Source organism: Carettochelys insculpta, chromosome 1 (genome assembly GCF_033958435.1).
Source record: "Carettochelys insculpta isolate YL-2023 chromosome 1, ASM3395843v1, whole genome shotgun sequence".
In the NCBI taxonomy this organism is placed as follows: domain Eukaryota; kingdom Metazoa; phylum Chordata; order Testudines; family Carettochelyidae; genus Carettochelys; species Carettochelys insculpta.
In genome coordinates this window covers 120,090,718-120,114,494 of record NC_134137.1, presented here as the reverse complement: position 1 = coordinate 120,114,494, position 23,777 = coordinate 120,090,718, and the positions used below count along the sequence as shown (strand labels likewise).

Genomic DNA, 23,777 nt, shown 5'->3' with positions numbered 1-23,777 from the left:
TTTCCTTTATTTCAGAAGACTGCCTCTTTGTATTCTGTCAAAAGCCTCATGGAAATCTAGCAAGTTTATCTCATTAGTTGCTTACCACTCCTCACTTTATTCTAGAATATGTTTAAGAAAAACAACATTGTCTTCATTTGAGCTCACTGATCTGACTTGTTTCTCTCTAAGTAGAAGGATTGTTTTGCTTCTTGATATATTCTAGGATGATGCTGCACACAGTTTTCTAGGCCACGACAATAATGTGATTCATCTCCAGTGACTGCTGTTGGTAAAGTCACAATTCTTCAGCAATTTTATAAGTCCTCTCTTCCAGTGGGTTGGGTTCTTCTCTTCCTTTCATATTCTATGTAAAGCTAAAGCAGGACCAAACATGTCATCACTTGCTTTGACCAGGGCTGCAGTAATATTATCCTCCCGAGTTGCTTCCCTATTTTTGAGCTTACTGAGGACTTTTCTAATTTCTGTTGTAAGATCTCCTACAGCTTCTAGAGTGATAGGTCTTCATCACACATTTTGAATAGTTTGCTTGGATGTAGTCTATTTGAAATAGCCAGAAAAATCTTCTGCCCATCTTTTCCTTTGTTATTCCTCTGTACTAAGAGTCTTTCCATTTGCATCTTTAAGAGGGCCTCCATTCCAGCTAAAGCTTCCCGTGAGCTGTTTGATTTTCTTGCACAAGATTATAAGATAATTTCTTTGTCTAGCATCTTCAGCCTCTGGACATTTACTATCAATATAGGACCTCTGATATTTCTGAGAACTTCTTTTGTGGGTTTATATATGAAAGATAATACAGTAACTTTACCCTTCAGCACAGAAGCAGAAAGATAGCAAAATTAGCTGTCAAAGTACGGCTGCTAGTCCTCAAAACATTATAATTTTGACATTATTACTGAACCAGTTTTAAACATTTACCTCCTTTTTTAATTCCCTCCCTCAAGTATTACTATTTTTAGGCCACAAACATTTTATGCTTGCATACATCTCAGAATATAGTTGGTATATAGCTAGAAAGCAAATATAATAAAACCATTCTCCCAGTGATAACCACAGACACAACTGCATGATATCATCAGGACGCTTAACTGGTTAGACAGCAAATAACTTAGGGCCAAATTCATTCCATAAATGTGTGTATGAGACTCTCAGCAAGGTCAAAGGAAGTTATGCACATCTGGGAGCATAAGTGTTTCAAACAATCATAGCATGTCTATATGCATCACTGTTCAAAGTCCGAGATAAATTCTTTAAATATCTCGCAGGTCCACAATGCCACACAAATAGCTGTCTCCTTAAGCAACTACACCCTCACATGCCAAATCGGATTCATGTTGTTGACCTATCACCTCAACCCCGCTATCCAAACACTGCAGAGCATCATCCTGGTCTTTAACAGAAATTGAATCTTTTGGTGAATTGCCTCAAATTTAACTGCATATAAGCCACAATAGCTTAGTACTTAACATGGCAAATTTACAGAGAATGTGAAAAGCCTGAAAACAAATTTCTTTAAAAGGGTTGTATTAAGCCTTTCAGCTTGCAAGTCCATCCACCCTGAGTGAAGAATAAGCGAAGAAGTATTTCAAAAAAGATTATGATCCTGAATTTCAGAAAAAAACTCTTTCACAATGAAGCTAGAAGAATGCAACTACAGAGTAACATGGAAAATCCTTTTGTCTAATTTCAAATCTTATATCACAGGATGGTGCAGGAAATTAATGCTATCTATATTGTCTTCAGCTTAACTATCTCTGTTTTAATGGAGGTCCAGTTAATTGTCTTATTTAAATAAATGTAACTAGTTTACTTGTGCATGCATAGGCTATGGTAGATTAACTTCAAAATAATGGTTCGTAAGCTAAAGCTAGCTGCATGGCTTGCTCTTCCTAGGAGGGAAGTCCTCCTGTAACAATTTCTGTGAGAAGGCTTATCAGTTTGCTAGAAGAGCTATAGAAGACAAATCTGAGGCCTGATTCTTTCATCTCAGGTCTGCTTAAACTTTAAGAGGGACTATCTAAGACACAGGACTGAGGTCTTCAGCAATGCTCCCTCTAATCTTTTCCATCCCATGGGTGGAATAAATTTTGTATGTGCACCAATGCAGATGCAAATGTGCACCACAACAAAAACAAAAACCTAGCTGTGGGTGCTCTGCTAATCCAGTCAGCAGAATCCGACTCTCTCCTGAGCAGCTGCACAACCAGATGCTTACAGGGAACATGGGTCTCCATATAGGTACCTGGATTACATTGGAATTCTCATGGGAGAACTTGAACAAACTCGAGTGCTTATTGGACTATAACCCTTTGAACTGATTCTAAAAGATTTTTACAAATCAGAAGCCTCACCACCTCTGCTATGAAACTGACCTAAGGACTTTTGATACATTTGCATGTCTATTGAGCTCTTAACCATTTATAAACTCTCTTCTTTCTTCTATTAATAAATCTCAGATTTATAGTAGAACCTCAGCATTACAAGCCCCAGAGTTACCCACTGACCAGTCAACTGCTCCTCTCACCTGGAACCAGAAATACACAAATTCAATACAGTACTGCATTAAACATAAAATTAAAGGGAAAGAACATTTTTCCTATGCACAGTAAAGTTTCAAAGCTGCATTAAGTGTGAACATTTCGGATTTATGAACAGCATCCAGTCCCACGGCGTTTCTAACTTTGAATTTCCATATTAGTTATTAAGGATTGGTTGACAGCATGATATCTGCGTAAGATCAGAGATTCACATTGACTTGGGCGTAAGTGTCTTGTACACAGTGAAACAATTTTTCAGTAACCACTTACTATATTAGACAATTATTTAGCTATTCCAGCCCTTGGCTTCCACCTACAGGGGACAGTGTTTGCCTTCTTGGGGACCACTGTGGTATTACAAAAAGTGTTTGATTACTGAGTTGGTGAAGCTATGGACCAAACTACCAGTTTTAAAGGACTGTCTGCTTTAAGTGTGGTATCCTCTGTGTGACCCATCCAGGCAGCTGATCACAGCAATGCTGGGAAATGGTTCAAAACAGAACAATTTCATGTCTTTTTAAGATGACAGAAAGCTCTGAGATCCATCATTAGCTACAATGGAACTTACGGATGCACTTGCAAGCACACTGCTAATGTGTGCCATTGGAAAAAACTTGATCACGGAAAGTTGCACAAATTCATTCAATGGAACATGCAAAATGCTAGCTGCTTATCCAGGGCAAATGAGCTATGACAGAATGACCTTTCAAAAGATATTGCTACAGATTTTGAGAAGGTGAAGTCTCTAACTTGAATCGTTTGCGATCATTTCTGCTGAGTCCACTGATGAGCAAGACAGTTGCATACTGCACGTTGTGATTGATTTTATTTTTGGCAATGCTGAAGATGTACAGATAGGAAAGCTAACAACAATGCTCACCAGCTGCATTTACTGGGATACTACTAACTACATTAGTTTCTCAAGTGATAATTAAAAGGTTCAAAATACAGTGTGGATTTCCACAAGTATCTGCTTTCAAAAGTGAAAATGCAATGCACATGGCAATCTTTCAGCTCTGTTTTTGAAGGTCTAATGACAAAATGCTGTCCATGTTATGTGTAAGACACGAACTCCCTCTCCTTAAGAAACTGTGGAGATGCGAATTTGGTAAGGCTGATGAACTGGTCAGCTACATTAAAAAAAAAGATCTTTAAACACTACCCTAGCCATAAACAAACAAGGGTTGAAATATTGCTCTTCCCCCAGAGCCAGTCACTGTGGAATTCCTGGTTTCAGGATGTACAACCATGCAGCTCACCTGAAGTATTATAGAGAGCTCATCTCAAAAGAGCTCACACTGACACCAAACACACACACACACAGGCAATACCTCCCAACCTTGTGACATCTGAGAGTTTTATTAGCACGCACCCGCTTTTTGTGCCAAAGTCATTAATAAAAATGTCAAGACTGGTCCCAAGACTGATCCCTCATGAACTCCACTAGTAACCTTCCTCCAGCCTGACAGTTCAACTTTCAGTGTGACCTGTTGCAGTCTGCCCTTTAATCAGTTCCTTGTTCCCCTCTCAGTTCTAATATTAATCCCCATTTTCTCCCGTTTAATTAAGAAATGCCTTACTGACATCCCTTATGTTGCTCTTAGTTATCAGAAGAAGCTGTTTACCCAGTGTTGTGGTCCTAGCTTTGACTGTTTAAGGGGAGCTCAAACCTTGAGCATTGATTTAGCTGTGCCAAAACAGAGCACTGCTCCAAATTTCTCCATTTTGTCTCTTTTCTATAAGGTTTATGGAGAAGCAATCCTATTTCAGGGTCATCCTATTTTTCTGGCTCACCTTGCTTCAGTGTCTCTCAACATTCACTCACTTATGTCCGTTTTGAGGACTGTACTTGTTTGATGATTCCGTTTCTTTTCTGTTTGGTCTTATGAGAAGCAATACCATTTCAGGGAAATCCTATTTTCCTAACACAACCAAACCCTTACTCTGCTTGAAGCTATGGTAAGAAGAAGCTGTATACAGAATTTGGTGGTCCTAGCTCTAACTGTTTAGGAGGTGTTCAGAACAGACACACAAACTCTAAAACATATCATAGATTGTCATGTAACAGTTTTGTATTCCTTGGTACAAGTAGAACCCCATTAAAATGAATACACAAAAGTGGGAGAAAAAGGGAAGAAGAGACTCCAGTTTGTTCAAGAAAAATTTAAAATCACATCATTCAGGGCATTGAATGTCCGATAGCAGCCTCTAGTGGTTTGTGCTAAAAACTGAATGCTGAGTTAAAAAAAATTCTGGGACTGCTCCTGGCCAGAGATGGAAAAAGTACCTCAAAAGTTACTTCAGTAAAAGTGAAGCTGGTTTGACTTCTGAATACTTCAGTACAATCATGATGTGTTGCACGTGCATGTATATTTTTACTCAATTAGTTTTCCAGAGGGACACTGGGGACTTGTACTTAAGGACCTCCCGCCCCAAAAGCGGCAGTACTTTTACTCAGGTCATTTTCTGGGTACTGTTTCCACCTCTGATCCTGGCAATAAATCCACAACAACTACTGAGCTAGCAACCAACAGGGGAAAGCATAATCTTCCCATTACTCAGAGCCAGTCAGATTAAAAATCAAAGTTAGAAATGTAGCCTATTGGAGAAAAGTGGAGCAAATGAATGATCTGACGACAGCACAGGATGCATGCAACAATTCCCTGTTTTCATGCTGCACTAGAACAGCATGCATGGAAGTACCTGTATTGTTTAGGTACGTACATTCACAGTATATGTCTTGAGGCCTTGTCTTTGGTTTGGTAGCTACTTCCTTCCCCTACTAGTGAAGCAGCAAAGAGGACTCAAACAAAAACACAAAAACAAAAAAAACCAAACCTCAACCAGCCTTCACCTTGACTTTCCCTCTCACCTAAAAGAAAATGAACCAGTTTTCAGGTTCTGATCGGTTCAGATAAGTCGTCACACATACATTTCAAAACACCATTTTCTTCTCATTCTCCCTGCCCCTTCTGGTTCTCCTTTTCATAAATTCTATTGGATTGAATCAGTGATGAGAATTGTCATCTGTTCCCTTTTGCTGTTGTGCTTATAGTTGGTCTCCTGCATTATAGGCTCATTTCGTGGGGGTAATTTCAGAGCCACACAAAGTAATCAAGGATCTCACTGAATCTGGGGATACCCTCTCATGTGTATGGTAATAATTCAGGAGCTCAAAGCAGAGGTGTGTGCAGCATACAGGAAGAGAGGAATTTTCATCAATATTGCAGCGTGTGTAGCGTCAGCAAGGATCAGGCTGTAATCATCTCGGTGGGAATAAGAAGCAGGTGATGAGAGGGAAAGAAAAGAAGAACAAAGTGGCCAAAAGTTGTTCTTGGGAAGGTGGTCATGAGGTGGGCAGAGACAGACCAGTTTAGTCTGGGATTGGGCTGCGGCAGGACTGTTTAAAAGAGGTCAAATATGGCAGAGGCAAAGGAAAATAAAAGCAGCATGAGATAGCTTTGTCTTATGTTCAAATAAATACCCAAAATTTTGTAAGGATTTATTTAGGTGTTTCTTGAAATTTGTTCATCAAAGATCCATTCCTGATTACTCCTAAGGTTAGTTTATTAGTTTTCACCTTTTTTGCCTTCTGACCCTCATCTAATTATTCTACCTGCCATACCAGTGAAAACAGCTTAGTGTGTGTGTGCCACACCAACAACACCACACAACTAGCACAGGCTGTTTTGGGGATCAGAAGGGAAAGACAACTGAGGAAGAGGACAGGCTGCTTATAATCCCTGGAGTGAAATCAAATTCTTTACTAAGATGGGCAACAGGCTCCTCTGGACCGTCCACAAACATAAATCAGTATCAGCTGATTTTAATAATGCACTTCCAGCCAACTACCTAATTGGTCAAAGGAGTAGCTTTGTTCTAGATCAAGAAAAAGTTTCACGATGATTAAATATCAGCCAACTGACGAAAGCAAGGTACTCATGCTGACGACTACAATGAAGGAATACATTTTCAAAATAGCTGGGTGCCACTGAAGGTATATGGTTTTCCACGAGTTGTATCAGGTACGACACGTTAATATTCTTGCAAGCAGCTGTGAAAAGTTACTCCTAAATTCCTGTAGCTATTTAGCCCTGCATTTAAATTAGGTTTGATAGGTAGTTATGCATTCAATGCCAGGTACTTACAGCATTTAAAAAGAAAGATTCTTGCCTTTGGGAGGTGTTTGAGCAAGAAACCTAATTCTAGGTCATCTCTTTCCCTTGTACTTGAACCTTAATCGACACTGTATGCTGCCTTTCCTTATTTGTCCCTTATATCCTATATCAGCAACGAACAATAATGCACAAATCCTCCTCACACTTCTGACCTGACCTTTTTCACTTGTTCCCCTCACTCTCTCTACTCCACTACTAGCAGCATCAGTGTCTTGCATAATGTTTTTTCACTGGGCTCTCTGACATCTTCCATATTCTCTTCTCAGATTGGAACACCTTCTATCAACTTATTTGCCAAACTATTTTCAAATGCCCCCAAATATTCTTTGTTATTAGGGATGACTTACAATACATTAGCACTAGATGCTTTCCCCCTCAAATACGCAAACATTACAGATAAAAGAACTAACATGACCAGGCATTCCTTTGACCACCGTGCTTCTATTGTGCATATCAATTTTCCTTCCATGCTGTCTGGTTTTCCAAGCTTTCAAATGGGTACAAAAGTGAACACGCTCATTGATTTCAACAGGACTTATTACAAGTGTAAATTTAAGCAAGCATGTGCACGAACAAATACCAGCTATTAAAGGAGAATTCTTGCTAAGCAGACCTGTGGTCGGCTCCTGTGTGACTGGATAGACTAGCTGTTAGATCACTGAGTAGGTGGGTCGAAATGTGGGGGGGTGAGGAATTGCTGGTCTCCTCTGCTTCTGACTGCCATGAATGAACACCTGGAAAGGGTTAAACTTAGTGAAAGTGTGTTTGCTGTTGGCAGGCAGCCAGGTGCGCCAATGGGAAGAAGAGGGGAATCTTTTGAATCGAAGCAGTTACCTGCTGAGGGGGGGAGGGCGAGAGAGAGCGAGTGTGTGTGTGGCTGGAGGAGGGAGACAAAGATGTTTAAGGCTGAACAGGCTTAAAGAATTCAAATATCCAGGCCACAAGGAGATCCAGCCATACAGATATGTAAGTAGAAAGGAAACGTTTAGTCACACAATCAGGGTTTTGGTTTTTTTTTGGGTTTGGTATAGGACTTCTCAGGCGGGCTGATGTACACCCCACCCCCACATTCTAACTTTTAAACTGGATCCCAGGGAAATAGTTTTCTGTGCTTTAACCTACCCCCGCTTTCTTAAGTTGCTCTGTAACACCTGCAACCAAATATGCTTGGTCACATAAGATCTATGTTTTGTTAATGTCACTTTTTTTTTTTTTTTTTTTTAAAAAGGTAAAGGTTTTATTTCTGTGTCCTAGAGAAGGATCTGTATATATGCATGCCCAAGACTGAAAGGTCAGCTATCAGACTGCAGCTTAATTTCTTCCTCTTTGTTTTCAGGGTCAGGGAATGTGTGACCTTGGGAAGTTTTTAAAGCATAAGCCTATAGAGGCATGGTATTTTTAAGGTCTCATACAGGGCCCCATCTTCTGCACCTGGAGATCAGAGTGGGGAATCAGTCCAAATTCCCCTTTAGATGTGGTCTCAGGGGTCCTCCCTTTTCCCTGAGGGGTAGGGTGGGGGTTTACAGGCTCTTGTGGTTGCTACGCAGGCAGACTGTGGTTCCTCTGCTGAACCTCCTCTTGTCTCCCTGCAAGTCAGCATCAAACTGAGCCATGCTCCTTGCTTTTCTCCTCCCTCCAGGCCTGGCATTGGTTGAAAGTAAAGTGGGGCAGAGCTAGCTGGGCCTAGAGGCACTCTAACCCCATGGATCTCAGGCCTTTCTTTCTCCACTCATTCACAAGACCTTACATCTTTTTTAAAAAAATAAATAAGTTATACTGTGGCTGTTTTTTGAGGGTCTACATCCTTTAAAAGAAAGGAATTAAAATGTTTCAATTTTGTAAACGAAGAAAATTTGATTATAAATTCTTCAGATCGTAAATTAACTTCTGTCAGAACTATTTTAAGAACTGCAGTGCTTTTGAAGAGTGGACACAGACTTGCATAAAGTATAGATGGTTGAAGCAGGACATGCTATCCTTGAGGGGCTATTTTCTGGAGTTCTAAAAATAAACAGGCCACTAAGGCCAAAAGTGCTCCCTGTTGGTTAAGCTTCTGTAAACAGGAGCTGCAGAGAGCAGAAGTCACGCTAAGCTTACAGCTGTTAACTCCAATTCCATTTTTATAATTATTCCAAGATGTCAGACTCAAAATGTTTATATTTGTTAGTCAGTCTGAAATGTCATCAATTAAAAAATGCAATTTGTTTCAAGTAGTGCAAAAGTCTTTTAGCTCCTGTGTCACTGTTATGCTTTTACAATGCCACTTTTTAATTTCTCCTTTGCAGACATGTGAAAAGCGCACATAAAGAAAAGATTATTGACTAACACACACACAGTGAAACTAAAAATGCACAAACTCCTGTCAAAATGCAAAGAGGAAATTAACTAAATAGAGATGTCTGTGTTTCTATTCTCCTCTTATGTGCTAGTTATGACACTAACAGGAACACAAGTTTCAGCTGTAAGGGTGATCCTTTAAGCTGACACACCATGCCATGGCTGCAGAGCTAGAGGCACTGGGTCTGGGGCCTTTATCTTTCCTATAGTGTAATTCAGCAAGTTTCCCATTGTTAGACAGGGACTTGGCTATTGTACCCTGTGCATCCCCACTTCCCAAGCTACAGATTCAGCTTGAGTTCCAGCACTAACAGTTCTTCAGGAGTCTGTGACCAGCCGTGTACAGCAATCAGACAGACTTCTCATCACTGAAGTGTATTTTATCAGTTGCAGTAAGCACTAAAGGAGGAGGTGGTTTTTAAAAACAAACAAACAGTTTGCAGATGTCTCTCTTACCGAAGGCTTTACTATCCCTTCAGGGTAATCTAGGCAGACGTACCTTCTTCAGTTATCCCCAGCAGCTCCTGTCTCAGTCTGGTTCCAACTAACAGCTGCTGCTCCCTAAACCCTGCTACAGTTTTGTTCTTCTCTGTTCCCAGGCTTTGCCCCTTACCGTCAAAACCAGCCTGCAGGCTCAGCAGAGCCTGAGCCAGAGTCCTCAGTGCCAGTGGACTGGAACTGGCCCTTAACTGTTCTGTGAAGATAAGAGGTCACAAAAACATCTCGGTAAGTAGGCCAGCATGCAGAATTAATGAATTAGAGAGCAGCTCGAAATCTGTCCTACCCTTCAAATGCTTCTGTGAAAAAGAGTTGAATAGTCTTCAAAAGCATGTCCATGATATGCATCTCATGAGGTGGGTCTTGGCCCACAAAATCTGTTAGTGTATAAGGTGGCACAGGACTTCTCGTTTTTCAATAAAAACAAACAAATCTGACCCAAATTGAGCACACATTGTATATATGATATTTTCTGGCACTAATCTATTCAGGATTAAGACTGGCATATCATGAAAACAAATGGAAAGAGGGAAAAGCCCTTGTTAGATCAGTTCGGTGAAATACAAAAGCTTCCAAGTAGTGAGTAGTTTTATTCTGCTTCACCTCATCTTCTGAGAGAGCTGCTCAGGTTCTAGCACGTATTTTAGTTCCAGAGCTGTGAGGAACTCCCTTTATTTGTTCCTCTTATGCTTTTGGATTTTAAGAAATGCTTGCAGTTATACGGCTAGGCTCAGCATGAGGCTATTTAACTGGTGCACCAAACCCCATGCAAAGTCTGATTTACAATACAGAATGTTTACAAAAGGCAAGGAGCTTGCTGTGACATCCATCTGCCATTACACAGTAAGGAGTGTATCAAAATAATAAAACTATAAGCCCAAGATCTTCAAACTGAACATACAGGATATATTCCGGAACTGCTAGAGACTACGTGTAGGTGTGGCAAAACAAACAACCATAACAGCAGCTGCTTATGGATCAAGTACTGTTCCTACTAAAATATACAGCCAGGAGTGATGATGCACAGTTTAAGGGGGAATTTCTATCCCTATCTTTGCTAGAAACCAAAAGAGAATTAAATCCCAATACCATTTTACTGAGACTATTTTACATGAACAAAGAAGGTTTTATTACAGAGATACTCAATAACAATTTAGCCTCAAAACATGGCAAATTTAAGAAGCCACACCCAAGAATTAGAAACCAGATTCTAAATTCCTATTTTTGTAATTAAATTATGCCACAATTCTTTGACTATGATTCACATGGCACCCACAAATATATGAAACGAATAACTAGAAATATTCACATCTATCCAATATAGATTCATCGTCACTGCATCCAAAAGAAAGTTATTAATAAAGTTGCTTTATAAAGAGAGGAAAAAAGGTCAAACAGTATGTCTCAAATGGAAAAAAGGCAAAAATAAGTAAGGAAATATTTGTTAATTTCATGAGACTCAAACTAGCAAAAAAATGGTGGTTGAAGGCATTTTTGTATGATGCCTGGTATTTTTAATAATCACCTGTTATCGCTTTACAATGCCCAATTTCCCCATTGTTCTCAATGGTTGAAATTCACCCCATATGCAGTGGGCCTTTATAAAAGCCATGCACCACTGAAATCTGAGCCTGGAGGGTCTTAGAGGGATTTAATTAATACATAGGTTTTGTCTGCACAAAAGTGAACTTTGCCCACTCAAAACAAGCTCAAAACTACTTTAAACCTACTTAAAACTGAGATTATTTTAATCAGTGGTTCTCCACCTGGAGTAGGTGTTCCTGTGGGGGGTACACAAAGGTCTTCCAGGAGGCACACGAACTCATCTTGGTATATGCCTAGCTTTACAACAGACTACATAAAAAGCACCAGCTAAGTCAGTACAAACTAAAATTTCATATGGACAACTAGTTTATACTGCTCTATATACTATATGTTGAAATACAAGTACAATGTTTATATATTCCAATTTTATAACTGTATGGCAAAAATGAGAAAGCAATTTTTCAGTAAGTGTGCTGTGAAACTTTTTGTATTTTTATGTCTGATTTTGTAAGTAACTGTTGAATGGAGGTGAAACTTGAGGAAGGCAATACAAATCAGGTTTCTGAAATTGTGCAGTACTGTAGAAAGATTGAAAGGAACTGCTCCTAAGTAACGTTTGCCAAAAATCTCACCATGCATGAACCACTGGCACAGAGATGTTACAAAAACTTTTGAATTCTATTCAGCTTTATGATTGAATGCAGTGATTTGAAACATACATTTCAAAATTGCTTATTTTCTCTTTCAAAGGAACATATGGTGTGTCCAACAGCTTGGCAGCTGTGCCATGTGGAAGGAATAGAAAATGTACAAAGCACAAAGTTTTACCTGGAAGCCCTGGGACACTAACCAATGATTCTGAGGAAAGGGCTGTGAGTGCAACAGGAGGATGCATGTTCTGCATCTTAAGCTCAGGTTGTGAACTGACTGAAGGGTGAGTGCAGCCAAAACACAGCAGAAGGCAACAGGCACTGAAGCTGCAAAATTGCTGTGCTGTTACAATGTTAGCTCTTCGACACCTTTGACTCACTGTAAGCATTGCACATCTGTGGTGCTACATAAAATGATAAATAATAAAGCAGGGCTTCCCAGAAATTTTGGAGAACTGCAGTAACAGAACCTCAGCACCCCTGTGCTGCAAAAGACATTACCTAATGTCTGGTTTTTAAAAAAGTCACAAACAATGAGGTTCCTGGAAGGCATGAGAGAGGTTTTTGGGATAAACTTCACAGGGGTAGCTGGGTTAGTCTGCTTAAGTAAAAACAATGGAGGAGTCCTGTGGCACATTAAAAAGATAAACAAACAAACAAACAATAGATTTATTTCAGCCTAAGCTTTTGTGGGCCAGATGCATGAAGTGGAAACTTCATTTTGGTAGGGGAATATACATGTGTGAAAATGGGAGTGTTCCATGACTCTGCCTCAACCACACCCTGGAGATGTTGGTACTGAGGTTGCTACCAGAGAATCAGGTCCTGAGCAGAAAGGAGCAGTAGCCCATCATTCTGTAACCAGTTAAGTTGCAGATGTGGAAGGAAGTACCCTGCACTGGGGTAAGCCCCCCATTCCCCTGGAGTTCCAGTAAAGCAATTGTGTCTGCCAGTGACCAGCTGACCAACAAGTAGTCGTCAGGGTAGTGGCATTGCAGTCTGTTGGCCCGTAAGCTGAGCACCGGGGTGGCTTTCAGAAGCATAAGGTTCCTCTTTGGATTCCAAAGAGTGTTTTCTCAGTGACCCTGCTGGAGTGCCACCCCTTCTGCCAACATACAGCGCCAGACTTCTGGGAATCAGCACCCTGATCTCCAGGGCAGGTTCCCTCTACAAGGAACTGGGCACTATGCTGGGAAGGCACCGAATGCTCTCTATTCCCTGCAGCTACTGGATACTGGAGCTGGCAGGTGTCTCACTGGGGCTGGTGGGATCAGCAGAAAAAGAATGTCTCCAGCTGCCTGGAAAGCCTCAGAGATCAACAGCACCATCAGACTGCTGGCGCTGTGATGGCCTCCTGGTACCAATGGAAGGTCATGGACTGTATGTCTCAAAGGCCAGGGTAGGCTAAGCCTCACCTGACCCAGGCAGTGGCCCCACCCTTGCTCTGCCCCAAGGCTGCCATCCTACCTCTTTACCCTGTAGCCAGTGGGGACTCAGCTCCAGCCAGCAGCCTAGAGCTTGGGCCCACTAGCACTCAAGGGTGGCACTGGGGCTAGGCCAGACCAATTGATCCCACTGAGAGAAAATACCTCTAGCAATGGTGCACATGGCACGCATTCACCTAAGGAGGACTGTACATGAACCCGCATTCAAAGAAATAGTAAGTTTAGCACCAGAGAACACAATGAGCTGCCTAGCATCTCCCAGAAAAGTCAGCGAGACTCTCTGCTGTGGCTGCCACAGATGAAAAAGCAGGATCAACTGAAACTTATTAGTTGCTTATTATATCATTGTCTATCTCAATGAAATAAAAAAAAACAGAAAGGAAAAGAAAATGGGAACGATACCCATGCACGGATAAGCAAGTGAATTAAGAAAAGCAAAAAGTTGTACAAGGCTATTTCCTTTGCATTCAGGTACATATCTCATGTACTGTATTTGTATGAGGTCAGGAAGGGCTCCCAGATTTGGTTGATTTTTCAGACTATAGTTTCTCCATTTCTCTTGAATGATTCAAGCTTTGAAATTTCCTCCTTCCAGGAGGATCAGTGTTAGGCGGGTAGGGTTTTAATCTTCAAGTTTCTTGGAAAATTTGATCACCACCACAAAATAGCAACCAAAAATATACCCTTTCCCCGCCCCACTCTCACAGAGAACATATTCACCATTGTTCATAGTGTGGCTGCAGTAGAAATTGCTAATGATCCAGAAAAAAATTCATACCTTAGGAGCATCCTGCCAATTCCTTTCAATGGGCAATTTATTCATTTCTATAGACTAAGGACTTGTGCTATACCTTATCTCTTCTAAAATGTACATTCCAGGAATGTGCCCACATTATTAGTTTAACAAATTATAAGTGTACATGACAGCAATGTTAGACAAGAGTAAATATACAAAGCATTTGTCTCTGGGCGTATCCCACATTTTAAGAGTCAATTCACTGAGATAAAAAGAGCACATTGTACCATAGAGGAGGGGGAAAAAAACCCAAACAGGCTTTCAAAAGGGGTCAGAAAAATGTATGCCCTGAAGTTACTTCTTTTGAAGCCTGTCTCTTTAGACTGTTTTTGCAGGAATGTATCTCAGACAGTGTGTATGTCGCCCCCTCTACGAAACTTGCTAAGGGACTGTCTACACTGCAATTAAAACCTCCCTGTTGGCTTGTGCCAACTGACTTGTGTTCCTGGGATGCAGACTAAGGGGCAGTTTAACTGCAGTGTAAGTGTGTGGGCTCAGGTGAGGTTGGAGGGTCCCAGAGCTCACACTGCAGCTCAAACTGGAATGTCTACTCTGCCATGGAACAGCCCCTTAGCCCAGGCCAGCTGTGGGATTTTCATTGCTGTGTGGATGTATTCTAGCGAAGCGATGACTTGACACTGGGCAATACAAATGGGGGTCCTCAGGCATTCACCCACTCAATTATGAGCTATCACTGTCCTGTACTATCTTGTCTTCGTAGTTACAGCCCAGTAGCAGCTCTGATACAGCACTCACCCTGTAAAGAGGAGGGATAGCAAGGAGTCCTCTGCCTTCCCCAGCAGGCCAGGAGAGTAGCCCAGGAGGGAATGACTTTTAAGCCTCATGAATGTGTCCAACTGGTACAAGATTAAGGCCAGGTTCACCCCACAGACTTGTATCTGTATAACTTTTTCACTCGGGTGTGAAACATCCATACTCCTGAGCTAAGCCATTATACAGACCTAACCTCGCTAGCCTGTTGATTCACCCGTCAGCATTGCTGCCACCTCTATCACAGGGAACAAATTCTTCCAGCAGCATAGAAGCACAGCGCCTTCACTAAAGTGCTGTAGAGCACAGCTGTCTCTGTGCATCTGCTCTGCTGCAGTGCTCGACACGATAAGCCCATAAGGCCATTGCGCTGTACTGATTCTCTGTTTGTTCAAGGTTCTTTCTCCTCATTAGCAGCTCCGTAAGGTATTTTATTACCATTAAGTCTAACTCCTGCAAACACTTATGCATGTGCATAACTTCACTAAACCGAAAGTCTCATGGATTTCAAATGGCACTAACTCACGTGACTCAAGTTACTCCTCTCGAAGCATTTGCAGCGTCAAGCCCTTAGTTTTTAAATATTTTTGTTACGATGCATCTCCCTAATAAGTTATAAAAAGGTTGAAACTTCGATGGCCCAGCAACTTCCATGGTCCAGCATGATTTGAGTTGGCTGGATGTCTGCTTCTCATGCATATGGCCAAGTTTCCTGTTGTCCCATAAGAAAAGTAACGAAAAGAAAGGAAAGAAAAATATGGAGAGATATACCTATCTCACAGAGCTGGAAGGGACCTTGACAGGTCATCAAGTCCAGTCCCCAGCACTCTCAGCAGGACCAAACACCACCCCTGACAGATTTTTTTTTTTTTTTTTTTTTTAAATCTATTTGCCCCAGATCCCTAAATGGCTCCCTCAAGGAATGAACTCACAGTCCTGGGTTTACCAGGCCAGGGCTCAAACCAGAGCCTCCACCCTGTTTGTTTTTTTAAAGTTTGTTCATAGCCACCAGTCCTGGCTCTCAGTATTCTGTACTGTTATTTAGCTCTAAAATACCCACTAAATATCTAAAAGCCCAATAAGCAGCAGACATGTTGGTAATACTGCTAGAAGAATAGCACCAGTCAAGTCCCGAGGGTGCTGGCCTAGAGAGGTTTAAGCTGTACTGCCACGCATTGTTGCTTAGATTTGTCATGTGTTACGTGAGTTGTTGTGGCTGGGGGATTACACTACTGTGAAAAACTTTAAAAAGCAACTTCATTGCATCTTAATTAAACCTTGGTTTGCTTCACAAGCAAAGTCAAAAACAAAACCATGAAGCTCCACCCCTTTTCATAAGATAAAGCCCTCCCATGTGCAGTATCATCTGTCAAAAATATCAGTAACTGCTGTGTTTAGGACAATGATTTTAAATAGATTTAAAACAGATACACACAAGCGTGCACACACACCTGCACCTCATTAGCACAAACAGAAGCAATAAAGTGATTAACTACCAATCATTCATAATTTACATTCTACAGCAATGATTCTAAACCTTTCCAGAATACTGCGCCCATTTTAGGAGTCAGATTTGTCTTGCACACCCCAAATTTCGTCTCAAACTACTTGCTTATCAAATGAGACAAAAATAAAGTGTCATAGCCACACTATTGCTGATAAACTGCCTACTTTCTTATTTTGCATGCATGCAATTTTGTTTTGTACTGGTTTTGAGAGTGTTTGTTATGCAGCCTGTTGTACATATGCTACGTCTACACTTACCAGGAATGGTGACAGCTGCTACGTAATTTTAGGTATGCCAATTGCATACCTAAAATCAATTTTGCAGTTGTCGACATGGGTCCCTGTCTTCACTGCAGAATGCCAATGGGACCGTTCCTCCCGTTGACATTTCTTAATCCTTGCAGCTCGCAAGGAGTTCTGGGATCAACATTGACCCTGGAACACACCATTTTGCACATGAGCAAAACAGCACCTCGGAAGATCAAACTTAAGCGTTCAATCTTCTGTGGCCAGCATAGACCCAGCCTAGACAAATTAGTATACTTCCTGTTTGAGAACCACTGCTTTACAGCACTCATCCTTAAGCTATGAGCTGCACTGCTACAGCAGGAATATTTAATGCACGTGTCAGAGGGGTGTAGCCATGTCAGTCCGAATCCAGAAAAACCATGACAAGTCCTGTGGCACCTTATAGGCTAACAGATTTTCATTTATTTATTTTTGAGCATAAGCTTTCGTGGGCAAAGATCTGCTTCTTCAGATGCATGCAGGACTTCTTGCTGTTTTTTAAATGCACATGGTTGATAAAATTAGTCACAACAGGCCTTTGTATTTAGCATTTACAAGAATTACAAGTCACGTCAGATGATGCTCGCAAGAGGATTTGTACCTTTGTGTCAATGACCTATGAAAAAACAGTTTGTAATTCCAGCCATACCCACACAGGGGAGTTGCACTGCATTAAATAAAATACTCACTATAGTCTGTGTAGTAAATCTCAGAGTGTGGGTGGCACAGATGCTCGCTGCAGTCAGTGTTTTGTCAATACAGTCTGTTAGTTTAAAAAAATTTAAGGGAATATTTTAAACTGCTAAGGAATTGAGGACCTTCACCCAATCCATTTCCCTTGTTCGCTTGCAATATACATATAAACCTACACACGCAGCACTGTGCTGTCTACCTGATCTGCACTATTCCCATCGCTTGGAGGCCCAGGTTTGTATTCACTATTTGGACGTACAGGACTTGATGGCTGTCACCAAGAAACCTGTTGCACACACTGCCCTGTTAAAGCAACCTTCTGGCTGGGCACTTCCCAGATTCAGTGGACTTCAAGCTGCCAGAGGCTGAACAAAGTTGCACCAAGAGTGAAGCCTCTAGGCACATGCTCAGGCTGCTGACCCTCTGTCTAGCATCCACTCCTAATGGGACATGCGGTCCAATGGCCCATCTCCTGGGAATAGTGCTGTGCCTCCTTCCTTTGACTTCCAGTAGCTTAACTATACTCTCAGACTCCCAGCTGTATGAACACTCTGGCTTCAGAATTTCTCTCTTCAGGAGTATGTGCTCAGTTGGTCTGTGTCACACACAGACAGAGAATCCTAACACACCATTGCTCATCACTTACAGACCCAAGACATGCTCAGAATAATAAACTGTCCATGTATTTCTCTGTTTCCATTTCCTGACCACTACAGCACTCCTGGACATGGGACCAGGTTCTTCCAGGATTATTTTCCTGTTGCACACAGTTTGTTTCTGGATCTGAAAGTGCCCTCCCCCTCAACTCCAGGTCAGCCTGCTCTGATCTCGGTTGATCCTACAGTTCAGTCAGGTCCCTTCCCGCTGTGAATGCATGCTCAGCAATTTCCTCTTATGCCTCTCTCTTGCCTAAAGACTCCCATTCCTCCAAAAAGCCTTCATTCTCTTGTTTCTCTGAGAGTCCTTCTTAACTCACTGCTTTGTTCCTTGCATCTCCAGCCTCTTTGGGAATATTCCCTTCTCTCCACATCACCAGTCACTATCATACATGGTTAGACTGATTTCTCAACCCTGCCAACCATCGTGGCCTACCCAGGGTTTGGCACACAGCAGATTTGGCAGGTTTAATGACTCTCCAACATCCTGGTCCGGTGCATAGATGCTAGAGGTCTTGTCAGCACACTGTGCATTCTGCTATACTCACACAGAGGCTTTAAAACAACAGCAATTTTGCTTCATAATCACCACCCAGAAATCATAAGTTGTACAGAGATTTGCCACATCACCGTGTCATAGTTATGCCAGCAACAGAGCATCACCACTATTAAGTTACCTTCAGCCTGAGAGATGCCCATTTTAAAAACAAGAGTCTCTCTCCTGCTCCTACATGTGACCCACCCAGATCAACCAGCTTACTTTGTGTCTTGTTGGTGATACAGGAGCCAGAAAGAAACTTACATACGAAATACTCAAAAATTTAGGGTCCTTTGTTATTTTACAACAACAGAGGGAAACAACCTTATTTATTGTATGGGCCAAAGTTTAATGCCAGTTAGAGTTATTCATTTTTCTTACATTTTTATACCGGCAAAGGCACTCTCAATGGTATAAGCTATTCAAGTAAGGCGTTCCAGCATGACTACACCTGGATAAGTACGGACAGAACTTTTCTAGCATAAACTAGGTCACAGAATACCAAAGCCCCTTTATTATGTGGCTCACAAGAGCTCTTTGTTTACCTTCCAGAGAAATATAACTCTATAAAGGATAGCAGATAGCCAAATAAACCATAAGGTTTAATTCACCACTGCTGGACTCCATGCTCTGATGAAAAGTCTTTTGCCTGAATAAGGGACATGAATACCAGAAAAAAACATGCAAACAACAAGGAAGATTTAGAAACACGTTATGATTTTAAGTACAGGTAGTTTATTGCTTAACAACAAATTCATATTACCTTGGGATCATCATTATACCAAAAGCAATTCCATAATGCTTCAGTCAAAGCAGCATTTAGGGGACAAGTTATTTATTTTATAGGTGAAACAAAGCACATTTTGATAAAAATCCTAAGGATCAAATTATTGGCTGGATTTTCAAACCTCCTGTAAATTTTGTACCATAGGATTGTTCAAGAAATAATAGATCATATAATTAGCAACTGACAATTTCCCTAAAGGAGCAGCATCGAAGTGTTCAGATAATGTTTCAAAAATTAAAAGCTAACAATGCAAAATAAATGCCTTTAAAAAAAGTATTTAAAAATCGCCTTAAGGAAGTCATAGTGGAGTTACAAATACCAAAATCCAGCGGAGACCCACCTAAAGGTCCCAGCATTGTCAGTAAAGACAAGGGGATTCCTGGATCACAATTCACCCAGGGAAACGGCAGATAAGAGTAGTTTAGATATGTGAGGATGGAGGATCAAGAGGTCATAGACAAAATATGGAAAGCCAAAGGAGGTATGAGAACATCAGCACAATGTGGTGATACAGGGATAGGTGTACAGGTATCTCATAGTGACACTTGCTCCATTTGTTATTCTTATAACAAGCCCACAGGTCAAACTATGCCAGGTGAAATTTTACTAGAGTTACATCAGGATGACATTGGCTTTTGACAGTGAAAAACACCACCACTCTGTAACCAGCAGTGAAGTCCTAAATCTACTAATATTTAAGGCTATGTCTACACATGCGCCTCCATTTTGGAAGGGGCATGTAAATGAAGTGGGTTGAAAATACTAATGGTGTTAATATGAATATTCAGTGCCTCATTTACATAATGCCAGCCACTTGGAGCAGCTAAAGTGCTGCTATCAAATGGCAAACCCGCCATGTAGATGGGGTTTCTTCGAAAGGAAACCCTGATTTCAAAAGCACCCTTCTTCCAAAGTGCTTTCAAAATCATGGTTTTCTTTCGAAGGAAACCCATCTACATGGCTAGTTTGCAATTCAAAAGCAGCACTTTCAACACTCTAGGTGGCTGTCATCATGCAAATGAGGCACTGAATATTCATATCAGCAACTCATTAGCATTTCAACCCACTTCATTTACATGCCCTTTTCAAAAGCAGGGGCATGTGTAGAGGTAGCCTAAAAATATGTAAACACCAATTCAATTTAAGATTTGAAAAATAAGCTTAAAACTAGAATAAAGCTTCCAGATGCCATCAGTTTTAATCGTAACCGATAGCAAGAATTCAACAATTACTTGATAGCTCACACTGACCCTTCCCCCTTAGTGACGTAGGTAAGACATGGACTGTAATAGAATGGCAGAAAAGACTTTTTAAAGAGTTAACAAGAACCCAAACCAATAACAGGAAAATGTCGCAGTAACTGCTGTTTAATACAAGTCCATACCACGTTCAAAAACCATGATGGGCAATCGAGACTAGTGAGTTGGCCGCAAGATTGCCATAACCAAGCTGGTCTTCTGAGACAGGGTAGTTTTGCTAACTGCACTTGCTTTGTGAGGTGTTCCAAATGAACTGTAGCAGGGCCTTAACTGGATGCAGAGGAAGCCCCAGGCTCATATAGTCAAAGTTGTGTGCAAGCCTCTTTATTTACATGCATGTCACTTTAGTACACTATGCAGAAACCAGCAGAATCTGGCAACTCTATACATGAGCAACTCTAAACAAAATGTCTGATGGCCATATACAGAATTCAGATGGGCTGCAGATTGCCCACCACTGATGTAAAACATGGTCACATCTGGCAGACCAGACAAACATATGACAACTGAGGAGCAAGCAGGGCACAGAGGATTAAAAATTTGCTCTGTGACATCTGACAATCAGTGGCAACATGATCACACACCACTGGAGCACTAAAGCAATTTGCTCCTAGAATGACAGAATATTTCATGGAATGAAAATTACTATCTCCTGACTGGAATGTCTCACATAGGCCATGTTTTACAAAAGGGACGTTTGGCTGATGAGGCAAACACTGACAAGAATCTCAGACCGCAGGTGCAGGGCTGAAATTGGTTTATAAATTAGAATATTAAAATTTTAGAAGAGGTCTTCTCAAGAGTGGCTAAATGTCAAGTTTAGACAATATGCAGTCAAGTCAAGAAAGGAGGTGATGGAGAGATTACTGGTCAATTTAGGTAAATTCAAGAGTGTATACATATCATCTAGTACAGGGTTCTGCAAACTTACATAGTTGGGGCCCTTTTTTTCCAGTACCTGTTTTGCAGCCCAAAAATAAATGCATATTAAATAAAATGAAACATGAATACATTTTCACTGTTTAGTATTTATTCACAATAATAATAGTACATAGCAATAATTTTTTATATTTTCTAAGGACCAGCATTTTTTTCCCCCAAGGACTGGTGCTGGGCCACAGACCACACTTTGGAAAATGCTGATCTCATGGATGAATATAGCACAGACCACTGCCAGGAACACTGGTATGACAGACAAGCAGTGTAGTGGCACCTCTTTCCAAAGTAGCAAGGAAAGTAAGAAAAAGGTGAGACTAAAGTTAAATAATATGTAAGAAAAGAAGTCTCTTAAAAAGAGCAAAGGTAATTATAACATACAGAGGCTACCTACCACCAATAGTTTTTTCAAACAGTCTGGTAGCTGAACAAGCATGATCTACTTTGGTGTCCCCTGCTCACATACTATTATAATGATGCAAAGAGGAGAGAACACCCTTTAAGGGACTCTGCTAGATATTTAAAAAAAAACAAAACAGTGAGCTGTATCTAAATCAGAGAGCAACATGTGGCATACTTACACTTTGCCTACATTGTTGTAATAATGTGACAAAAACCACATCTTGGGATTGTGCAGTATGGTGACCAAATATTTGTAACAAGTTCAGAGGGATAGCTGTTTTAGTCCGTATCTGCGAAAACAACAAGGAGACCTGTGGCACCTTACAACTGAAAGTGCTTTTTACCCATGAAAGTTTATGCCCAAATAAATCTGTCAGTCTTTAAGGTGCCACAGGGCTCCTCGTTATTTTCGTAAGTGTTTGTAATGGATTCTACCTATTATCCATAATTTGTATTAGTAGTACCCAGGGACCTTCGTCATAGACTGTGATCCCATTGTGTTATGTGATTTGCAAATACAGAACAAAAAGATGGTCCCAGTCTAAAGAGGCTTCCACTCTAAATGCAAGACAAAAGACAACAGGTGGACATAGAGAGATTGGGTAGAACAAGGCAAAAATAAGACAACGGTAGTCAACATAATAGGCAGTGGCTCCCTGTACCCTAAGCACCTAACCATTGCGATGATATCAAGGAATGAGTCAGATCCTACATCTGACCCTTACAAAACAAATGGTTGAGACTAGGGGGGATATATTTCACAACACGGATTTTAAAATTTAAGATAAGATAAAAAAGGTGTCTCCCTCATTCTGGAGGTCAGAAGAATTGGAATCGTCTTGATTTCCACAATAAGCTTACAGTAAAACAAACTTCTGTGGAATAGTCTATGGATTTAATAAAATGCACCACACTGCTATACAAGATAACCAGAGCAAACTGCCAGGCTGGTTTTTGTGCATCACAACTGGAAGGAGACAGAAGTGCTGCAGAGATGGTGTGCTCAGCTGCAGGGGTCAGGGAGAGAATACTCATAGGCCGTTTCTACACAGGGAGCCAAAGATGCTAATGAGGTGCAGATGCAAATTCCCTGTGCCTCATTAGCATAACGTCACGTGATTTGGAGTCCGGAAGACGTTCTTCCGGACTCCAAAACGCCATGTAGAAGCGCCAGGAAGAAGGGGCCTCTGGAAGGACTTCCTTCCGGAAGCTCCCCCCCAGGGCCGCGCTTCTACATGGTGTTTTGGGGTCTGGAAGAATGTCTTCCGGACTCCAAATCACGTGATGTTATGCTAATGAGGCACAGGAAATTTGCGTCCACGCCTCATTAGCATCTTTCGCTCCCTGTATTAGCATGCCACTTCCGAAGGAAGTGGCCTGTGTGGAAACAGCCATAGTGATCAGAAGAAGAAGTTGTGAATAACTAAGTAGTATTCCATATCCTGCTCGGGGGTCTCCTTGGCTGGAGGGCTGCTGTTCCACTGTGGGACATCAACAAGGTAACGGTGTAAAATGGACACTGGTGTGACAGGGAATTCTCAAAAGTGCAGAAGGGAGACGTATGGTTCCGTAGAATAATGCAGGTTCTCACAGGTTTGGCTTTGTTAACAATAAGGAGTTACCCAACAACAGGGGAAGGAGGCAAAGGGGACAGTTGCCTGGGGACAGGCATTTCAAAAGGGCCCAGAGCTCAGGCTGCTGCAGTTGACGCCCCCTTGAAACGCCGCAGCAGCACGGTGCTGTGCAGTTCTGACGGAACGTGGGGTGCAGGGACGGGGTGGGAGAGGCAGGGCTGACTGCTCTTAGCCTGCCTCTTCCAGGGGTGGGGAGTTAGGCCCCCACTGCACCTTGCCCCCAGGCCTAAGGTGGCTATCAGCCCCACTGACATATCCCCGAGCATGTGTACATTTTTAATTAAACTGAGAATGCAGTGCCCCCGGTAGAGTATGCCGAGA

At 41.5% G+C, this 23,777-nt stretch overlaps 1 protein-coding gene across 11 annotated transcripts in view; it reads right to left on the bottom strand.

Annotated features, from left to right (window-relative positions):
- The window catches only part of MCF2L (MCF.2 cell line derived transforming sequence like), a 216,286-nt gene that overhangs the window by 69,097 nt on the left and 123,412 nt on the right, over positions 1-23,777 (bottom strand). The window lies entirely within an intron of this gene.